Here is an 11,190-nt window from a genome sequence, read left to right as displayed (position 1 = left end):
TAAACATTTGCATATATTTTTTAACTAGAAAAAAACTCTATATTTTTAGCATTTTTTAAAAATTAAAAACTAGACTTTAAAAATTCAAAAATAAATAAAATTTTCATCAATTTTTAAAAAAAAATATTACAAACATAAAATTTATCTAATTTTGCACATTTCATTAGTTTACATCATCTTCAAATTCTAAGCATAAATGCCACTTTTATGTCGTTAAAGTTGAAGACTTTAAATTCTGATATCACTTTTCCTTTATAAAAGGTGACACAGGTTTGTGCTTTTACTAGGTTACTAGTTCTGGTATTTAATAGAACAAAATGTAACATATTAGAGAATTGGATTGTATGACTTAAGGAATTGTTTTGGTGACAAAAACAATTACTAAGTCATGATGGGCCACCATCCTAGATGTTTACCCTAAGTCATTTTTATATTCAGTCAAGCTTGTGAAAGAATTTAAGGCTGACTGAGTAGAGTGTTATTAATTTGTGAGATATAAGTAAAGATCTTATCTTGCACAAATAACGATAAAGTGTAGATGTGATGCAAAATATGTGGAGAAATATTATATGTTATGAGAGACTTATGTGATAAAAAATATGATATATGATCAGAGAAAGTATGAGATATAATAGAAAGATAATATTGTATGTATACCTACTCTTGTGAACAAACTTTATTATATAATTTCATGTTAGGGCAATGGGTTCTTCTTGTATACATTGTATTTAATCTACAAACTCCTAACAAGGTTGAAGCAACTCCTAAAAGGTTTAAGGCTTTTAACAGGGCTAAGTCCTCTAACAAGGATTTGAGACACTATATGTATTTCATAGATCCCTAATAGGATCAATATTTTTAACAAGATTCTTTTGTTTAGTGGATCATCTTATGGGTACCATCCCCACCAAAGTTTTCCCTTGGCCAAGGTTTCCCTAGTTAACAAATAATATTGTTATGAGTTCTCTTTGTGCATGGTTATATTTACTATACAACATTTTTGGTGTACTTTCAAATGCAAGTTATAAAGTAATTAACCATATTCACTTGTGGGAAAAAGTTTGTAGAATATTGATTCACCCCCCTAGTATTACCTATTTCTAACAATTGGTATCAAAGCTTAGTTACTTAGAAAAGACTTAACAACTTGAGTAAGATCCTCATAGATATGGAATAATTAAAGAGAAAGGTTGAAGAAGCTCTTAAACAAATTGATCTTCTTACAAAAAAAAAGAAACAACTTGAAAGGTATGAGGATGCAAAATTCTACATTGGTAAACTAAAAGACAAGACTGATGATCTAAAATCTAGTAAGGAATAAAAAATATAGATCAGTAACAATGATAAAATAGGAGTTCTCAAGAAAGAAAATGATATTTTGAAACATGAGTTGAAAATTGTTGAACTTAATTTGAGTCTTAAGAAAGATGGTAGTAAGAATGAACTTGATTTGAAAAATGAGAATACCGACCTTAGATCCTAGTTGAGTCAAGAAACATTTGAATTATATTCTATTAAGATAGAGCATACAAAATTATAAAAGTAAAATATCATTAGGAAAGGAAAAATGACACAAGCTAAGTAGTAGTTAGAAAAGCTTTATTCTAGTAGTGAGAAAATAGATGAACAAATGTTTCACCAGAGAACTTCATATGAAAAGACAAGTCTTGGATATATTATTGGAGAAAAGTCAACAAAGAAACTTGAAATTAGAAAAGATCTAGATCCAGTTGTTGAGTCCCCTAAAGAATCTAATCTGAGTAAGATTGAATCAAGCACTACTATTGATATATCTAAAGAGATTAAACTAGTTGATTTGTCTGTGAAACATAATGAACCTAAGAAAATAGAGCAAGTTGATAAACCTAAGCAAGATGAACCACCCAAGGAAGTTAGACATGAATTAAGAGGTAGATGTTTCATATGCAATGAAGTTGGTCATATGAAAAGAGATTGCATAGGTAAGTCTTTCAAACCTATTACTAATTTCAATTTTTATAATTGTCTTGGTTATGGAGATAAAGCAATAGATTTTAATAAACCTAATTTTGATAGTAATAATGTAAACAATAGAATATTTGGGAACACTAACCCTATAGGTAATAAAAGAGGAAGATCACAAAGCAGATATAATGATGGAGAAAGATCTCATGGAGAAAGGAAACAGTTTGTATGTTATAAATGTAACAATCCTTGACATATTGAAAGGAATTGTAGAGCATGTAAAAATTGGAACGAAACTAATTAGAGAAGGAATGCACGTATATGTCAGTTATGTAATAACTTTGGACACACAACAAGATTCTATAGAATGGACAGAAGGAATTTCAACAAGAATCCTAATTATAGAAGGAACAATAACATGAATGGCAGAAGAAATAGAAACAACAATGATAACCATTAGAATGAAGTAGTAAAAAAACATGTTGATGAATTTAAAGAATAATTTGTAAAATACAAGGATCTAGAAAGTTCTTGTATAGTTTTGGAGGAACAATATTTTGATGCACCTAATGATAATTTGAAGTCACAAATTATTTTTGACTCATCATATTTGAATTAAGCATTTGCAGTACAGGAAAAGCATCAGTTGGTTATAAATGATGTTGGAAAGAGAATTAGAAGATGTATAGTTAACAAAAGGTAGCTTGGACATAAGTATTTGTGTGATGACAATAAGCCGTATGGAAGAAAAAAGTTTACTAGTAAGTAATGACAACTTTCTGAAGCAGAAGTAGATGCACATTTAATGCAGATCAAGATTTGAAATAATTTAAGGAGTGCAAGAAAGATTGTGAGTACCATTCAATCATGTGAAGAGTTTAGAGTGATTTATGAGCAATTTGACAATGACTTCAAGTCCAAAGAAAGGTGTTTGAAGTGAAAATTATAGAAGCCCTAAAATGCAATAGTTAAGTATTCTACAAAGCTTGAATTAGAATTATCAATCTATATAGTTAAGAATTATGGCAAGTTGATCAATGTATGATGTAAGTGAGAGACTAAAGTGTAAATTCAAGAATCACCCATTTGTTTCTCTTATGGATGATGTGCTAGGAACATTTTCCCAAATCTCACAAAATGTGCTTCACGTAGAAGATATTTGAAACTACATTCAATGTAAATTTGAGAGCATTGGAGATGAGGACATACATAAGGATTTAGGAGCTATGTGTAATAATGACCTAACCCTCAGATCTAAGTAAGAACACCTAAATGAATTAAATTTTATCAAGTATATGTTTAATATGGAGTTTGACAATCATGAATGTATTAGGATTATCTTGAGTAAAGTTCTTGATGAGATGTTTTGGATAGTTGATGTACCATTTGTAATTGACAATGACCTAATTCAAAAGTTCATAGGTTTGAGAAATGAGGAATGCAATCAATTTAATGATAGGAATGTAAGAAAGATAGTTGAGATAAACCTATATACTAGGCTTGATAGAAGAAACATGAAGCTAGACATGATTCTGGATAAGGGAGACAAGGTGTTGAGTAAAATCTTAGGGTACTAGTTTAACCACAATTCTGGGGTAAAATTGATGTCAATAGGTTTTATGCATGCATCATATGTTATGGAAATATAGATAAGGAAAGTAAACTTATGTGAGATAGTCAGAACACAACTATTGGGGAAGATAGAAAAGTTGATGAAGACCAAGAATACAATCTTTATATTTGAGTCTTTGTTAACTCATCTATTCTTCTATGCAAGTAAGAAATTCTCTGGTATGACTAGTTTTGAAAGTGATGAATGTTCTATGAAGTTGTTAACAAATGTTATAGGGCTAGATTGGATATTTTAGAGGAAGTGATTTTGACAAAATGATGAAGAAATTTTAGACTAAAATGAGATAGAGATATAGAATCCTTCCTTCCAAGGTGGAAAAGTATAAAAACAAGATATGTTTCACAGTGGAAACTGATACTACCTATATGGAAGTAGTAGAACCTAGTGTGAAATTCATTAAAACTATTAGATATGAAATAAGTGAAGAACTCATAGAAGGGTATGGAAAGATCATACTCTGGTTAGAGAAGGATACCAAATTCCTTAGATGGCATACATATGAAGAAAAATTAAGGGAAGTACATTCTAAACTTCATAGAAAGGAAATTAAGAAGAATGTGGAGAAGAAGATAGATTCCATTCTCAAGGAATCAAGTATGACCAAGGAAGAGTTTAATGAGATTAAAGACATTACGCTGGAGATGAAATTTGGTGGATAGACTAAGGTGATAGCAACAACACCAATTTCTATTGCAACACCATTGGAAGGTATAATAGTTATAGGACCTAGTCTATAAATACTTACTACACCATATGAAATAGTTGCGCAAGTGCAATTAGTTAGAATACATCATGATCAACCTAAGAAGAAATTAGAAACTCCTATTGCATAGAGAAACTATGAAAGATTGGTGAAAGTCAAGAAAGAATCTACACCAACCTCCAAGAAAAGGGTCAAGTAGACTACCAGTGGACCCAAGAAAAGAAGAAATACATTACAAATCAATGATTCTAAGGATTCTGATGATGAATTTGAGGAGAGACCAATTAATAAAGAAACAAAAGAAGGAGGGACACCAATAAGAAAGAAAGCATGGAAACCAAAGGTAGAGAATATGAATATGCACATTATTAATGATGATAATTTGTTACAATTGAATAAATATTTTACCTTGTATAAAAATATGGATAGAAGACAACTAGAGAATGCTATTGTAAGGAATACGATCTTAAAAAATAAAAGATTTGATAGCATATAATGTAAGATCCAGAAGATCTTCACAATAGGCTACTAAAAAGAAAGAGGAGATTGGTAGAAGAAGAAGTTGAGAGAAAGCATGATTAACAAGTTGTGCAAAGTGAACACAAAGGAATATTTGATTAGAATTTTGAAGGGCATTGAACCCTCATTGAGGAACAAAAGAAGAGCTATTTTTTGAAATGATATTGTTTTGAAGTGTAGAAATTATTATGGAACAATCATTATTTTGTCAATGATGTCAAACTTGCTTCCTCCTGGTGAAACAATTTCTTTTTGGTTTGAAAGCTATCATTTAGTTGATTGATAAAGAGGATTTAAAAAGAGAAGATAACAAGAAGACCTAGAGAAATGTTGAGTTATTTGGTGTATGAAAGGGGCACTAAGACCAAGTAAGAAATTAATACTATAGTATATTGTTTACCTACTTAAAGTCTAAAATGAAAGAAGATAAAATAAGAAAAATGTTTACCAAGCAGAGCAACAAATAGTAGAAGCCAAGTGAAAATTAATAGGTGCCAAGCAAAGAAGAAAAATAGTGCAAGATAAGTAAATTTTAGTACGTGCTAAGTAAATTTTAGCTGGTGCCAAGCATCAGTAAACTTTAGTGTTGGCCAAGTAATAGAACATTATAGATGTTGAGTGACAACAAATAGTGTTAAATCAAAGATTTGATGAATCTGAGCTAACTAATTTGATTTTTTGAATTATGTGAAGAATGTGGAAGATAATAGTGGATACTAAAGAGAACCCTTTTGCAACATATGGAACACCCATTGTTTGCAATATTACTACATATACTAGTTCTGATGAAGAAGATGAAGATGAAGAAAGAAAAATGAATAAAGAAAGAAAAAGGTTAGAGGAAAGGAAGAAACAACGAGAAGAAGAGAAGAGGAAAGAAGAGGAAAAGAAGAAATAAAGAGAAGAAGAGAAGAGGAAAGAAGAAGAAGTAATGAGAGAAAAAGAGGAAAGAAGGAAGAAGCAAGTGGAAGAGGAAAGGAAGAAAGTAGATGAAAATTCTAAATTAAAGCAGAGATGGAAGATTGTGATGCAAGAGTCAAAATTCGTGTCCAATTTGAAACATGTGGAAATAGAATTTTGGAAGGTAAAATTTTAGCATGAAGTTGATATACCATATTTTGCACCAGTAGTTATAACTAGTGTAGCATCAACAGCTAGCCCATCATCACCAGTCAAGATATTATCCACACTATCTGATGATGATGATGATAAAAAAGGACTAATGAGCTCTTAGAGAAATTTTTTCAAAAGAACAAGTTAGTTAAATATTTGGAGAGAACATTGACAGAAGTCTTAGATAGGATGTAGACGACAATTCACACAACTATTACAAATCTAAACTTGTAGACTAAGGAAAAATAATTGGCAAAGTTTTTTAATGAAGAACTCACAACCTTATCTAAAATTTCTTAGTACAAGAACAAGCTAAGCATGATGCATCAATGTTAGATGTATAGTATGCACTAATGTGAGAAATTATATAAAATAATTAGATGTATACATCAAGGAATTGAGAAAGAACATTGATGAAGGTAAGAAGTTGTATGGAAAATGTGCACTCTCATACAATTACCTATTAGATTTTGTGAATAAGATCAAGGGTCAAGTGAGTGATCTTCATACACTCACTACTAGATTGCAACAACCTAAGGTAAGCATTGATGATATTGGAAGAAATTGAGAAGATTAAAAATGCTATAAGGGGCATTGAAGCTGAAAAGGAATAGGTCATCAAAAAGTTCTCTTCTCTTAGAGAAATTTTGTCACCCAAAATTAGCATTTTGAAAAGGCATTTGGAGGAGTGTTTTTCTGCTAAGGCCTCCTATGAAAAGTTTTTCTATATTTAATTGAGCATGGTAGAAGTGGTATCCTATGGACTTTGTGCACTCATTAGTATATTTGACATAGTCAAGGAGAACTAGACGAAAGATCTAGAGTAGCTGAAACATGGTTTTGCATATTGTTTTTCTAGAATGACAAGTTGATCTTTGTAAGGAAACACAATTTTGTATACAATTTTTGACACCTTTTCCAATTATTTCAAAGGGGGAGAAGTATATGTAAGGAAAATTGGATATATTTTATGTTTAAAGGAGAACTATATATGTATATGTATTGGGGAGTACACTTATATATCTTTGTAAGTAGTGATAAGGAATGTAACAATCCATCAAAACATGAATAAAATATTGTCTATTTTGAAGTCAATTTTTGTGTAGTTACTTTTCTCAAGTTTGTATGACATCATTTTGGGAATTAGGCAATTTTCCCAAATGTTTCCATCAATGCCAAAGGCAGAGATTATTGGTAATATGGATAGATAGATGTCTGATGTATTATCATTTATGGAAACATGTATTTAGTATTTTATTTATGTAATCATAGATAGAAAATTGTCTAAACATGTATTTAGTATTTTATTTATGTAATCATAGATAGAAAATTGTCTAAGTGTTAGACAGATTGTAGTAGTACAAAGACATACACAATGTGTATTATCATCATAAATTTAGTTAGGATATGTGCAATTGATTAGGATTGAAAAATGACAATGTGGTGATGATGGATGTCGATGCATAGACTTGTATGAATGGTATGACACAAGTTATAGTTGATTAACTAGTTCTAGTATTGAAAAGAATAGAAAAAATATATATTAGAGAATTGGATTGTATGACTTAAGGAATCATTTTGGTGAAAAAATATTTACTAAGTCATGATGGTTCAACATTCTAGATGTTTTCCCTATGTTAGTTTTATATTTAGTTAAGAATGTGAAAGCATTTAAGGTTGATTAAGTAGAGTTTTATTAATTTGTGAGATATAAGTAAAGATCTTATCTTGCACAAATAATGATGAAGTGTAGATGTGATGCAAACTAGTGTGGAGAAAGCTTATATTTTATGCAAGCCTTGTGTGATGTAAAATTTGATATATGATTAGAGAAAGTGTGAGAGACAGTAGCAAGATAGTATTGTATGTATACCTACTCTTATTAAGAAACATTATTGTATAATTGCATGTTAGGGTAGTGTGCTCTTCTTGCATACATTGTATTTAATTTGCAAACTCCTAATAGGTTTGAAGTAGCTCCTAATAGGGTTGAGGCTTTTAATAGGGCCTAGTCCTCAAACAAGGACTTGAGACACTATATGTATTTCATAGACTCCTAACAAGGTCAATATCCTTAATATGATTCTTTTTTTTAGTGGATCATCTTGTGGGTACCATCCCTACCAGCATTAAATCATATTTACTATTCAACATTATTGGTTTACTTTCATATGAAAGTTATAAAGTAGTTAACAATATTTAGTTATGGGTAAAATTTTTTAGAACACTGATTCACCAGCCAATCTCAGTTTTATTTATTTCTAATAGTTTATTGTAACCTTTAATAGGGTTGGTTCCTAACATATCTCACTTTGAAAGAGTGAAAAAGAGTGACATGTTGCTGGTGGTTTTTCCCAAATTGGGGTTGCACATAAAATCCTAGTGTCAAACTATGATGAATGTCTTATGAATGTTTTACATGTGGTGATGATGTTTTCATTATGCAATGCAAGTTAAAGTTTATTTTAGTTTTACAGTAGAGACTGAGCAACAATAGGATATGCAAGATAAGTAGAATAGTGATGTGTTTAATGTTTAATTTCTCATGTGGTACATATAGACCTTGAGTAATTAATTCACCCCCCACTTAGTTATTATTATCATTTCTAACAATTGGTATTAGATCTCAGTGCTTACAGAGAAAATTTTGAAGATGCTTAAAGCCAAATATCATGACAAACAAGAGAGATGTGCCCAAGCTGAATAAGGAGAAGTTTCCTACATGGTAGACCCCAATAAAGCTGCACATATCCATTATCAATGATAATACTATTAATTTTTTGAGCAATGAATATGTAGAGGCAAAAAGTACTCCTATGATATTGAAGAACTGAGACATAAGTTAGATCACAACTAAGAAATGTTGGAGATTGCCTTATCCCTAAGCTATACCAATTTTGATGACCTAAAAGATTGCAATAATGCAAAGAAGATGTGGGACATATTGAAGACCATATATGGAGGTGATGACATAGACTTAGTCAATTGGTTAAGCTACTATTGAGCTTATCTTTCAGTTTGTAGTGTTAACCAAGTGATCTAGTTACTAACAAGTAATGTAGTTGTTATTGAGTTCTATAGTTTCTACCAAGTTCCAAAATCTTTATACAGTTCATGATGAGCAGTATCTATTGAGCTATTCAATGACAGTGCCAACCAAGCTTCACATTATTAACTAAGTTGCATAGTCTCAACCATGCTCTCTAGTATCTACCGAGCTTGTAGTATTAGTGATGTGAATTTAGTGTTGACCAAGCCAAAGAGTTTCAACCAAGTGATTTAGTTTATATTGAGCTCATAGTGTTAGTGTTGACCGAGCCATAGAGTGTCAACCAAGTGATTCAGTTTATATACCGAGTTTCATAGAATTCACCGAGTCACACAAGTGTTGACCAAGTTCAAGCTACTTGGAAGTGATTGGTATGAGCTAAGCTTCTACATCTACCAAGTCTATGATGATTCTAAGTGTTGAAAATGGTTGTTGAGTATCAGAACATCACTGAGTTTGTCTTCTAAACCTAAGTGTCAATATTTGGGCCAACTTTATGATCTTGTTAGAAACCTATGTTGTAGCCAAATTTGATAAATTGTGATTTGGATTGGTATATTTTGTAATGAATTGTATCATATCCAAATAAGTATGAATGAAGTCAATGCAAAGAGAAGAAGTGAAAATTGAAAAGGCTACAAGTAGAATAAGGGATGACAAAGATTTATCTATCATGATAAGGTAATCTTTACATTTCAAAGGAATCTCAACCAAAAAATTAGAGTTGTAGATCAAAGATCAGCCACTAGTTCATCATAATAGGGTAGACATAATAGTATTTGACAAATCTCTTTACTTGAGTGCATAATTCATTGTATGTTTTGTAAATCCTTTTACAGGGTGGACCTAGCAGTCCTTATTGCTCCTAATAGGGCAGATCATTAGAAGTGATCAATTGTAAGCCTTAACAAGACAACTTTATACTACTATAGTAAAGCTTGTGGGTATTATCCCCACCCCAGTTTTAATTTCTATCTAGAAAGTTTCTAGATCACCATAGATTGTGTCAAACTATTATGGATGTTTTATTGCTTTCATTCTTTCATACATGTATTTATATTAGAATATTATATGAAGGATTAATTGGTGAAATAAGTTAATGTTTTATTGGTTCCCAATTCAATCCTCCCCTCTTAGTAACCTTGCCTATCTAATATTTCCAAAAATTGGTATGAGAGCTCTATGGTTATCAAAGTTTAGCAACTTGAGCAAAGATTAGAGGCAACGAAGGTCTACAGGCTAGATAAGGCTATTGAAAATGAAAAGTTGGATTTGGAATTAACCATTGGTTAACTAAAAAAAGAAAAGAAGAAATTCTCTCAATCATTGAAAAGAAGGAAAGATCTTTCACTACAAATGAATGAATATCTCTACACTAAAGAAAAAATTGAAGATATTTGTCTAGAAAGAAATTAAGAAGAAGTTGATGAAGAAATCAAAGACCTATTAGAAAAGAATTACAATCTTCAAGAAGCTAGAAAGATGAAAAGAGGACAAGAAATCCAATTAGTAAGATTATGCGAAGTCATGGAAGAAAAAGAAAAAGCCAAAGAAGAGATAGTAGGAAAGAACAATTAAATTCAACATCTATCCCTTTAACAAAAAAAATTCATTGATCAACTCACTAATGCAAATGAAGAACTCTTGAATTTAAGATTAGAGAATGAAAGGCTATAGAATGATCTAAATATTGAAAAGAAAAGCAATGAAAGAATGTTGAAATCTCAAGAGAGAATAAATTAGTTGAATGAGAAAATTTAGTACAAACAAAAAGGAAAAGAAAAAATAGGATACATAAAAGAAGGTAAATCATCCAAGCAAGGAGCTCAAAAGAATCAAGGGCCTACTTGCAATCATTGTGGTAAGTTAGGTCATATATCAAACAAATGTTGGAGTAATGGTAAAGAAAAATTCAATGGAAACTATTATAGCTGCAATAAGCATGGTTATAGAGCAAGTGAATGCAAGGAGAAACCAAAGTTTGAAGGTAAATGCCACAATTGCAAGAAACAAGGACACAAATTTTCTGAATGCAAAACCAAGATATTGAATCCAATAGAACAAATTGTAAAAGTTATATTTGGATGAGACTACAACACATGGTGTAGATGCCACTACTATGGAGAATATAAACACATTGGAGAAAATTGTGTGAAACATCACATGAGGAAAAGAGACACCACTAGAAGATGTTTCGTTTGTACAAAACTTGGACACCATGCCAAGAAC

The sequence above is a fragment of the Cupressus sempervirens genome, chromosome 7 (assembly GCF_028749045.1).
Source record: "Cupressus sempervirens isolate cs-2001-9-10 chromosome 7, ASM2874904v1, whole genome shotgun sequence".
In the NCBI taxonomy this organism is placed as follows: domain Eukaryota; kingdom Viridiplantae; phylum Streptophyta; class Pinopsida; order Cupressales; family Cupressaceae; genus Cupressus; species Cupressus sempervirens.
Note: the sequence above shows the minus strand (reverse complement) of the source record.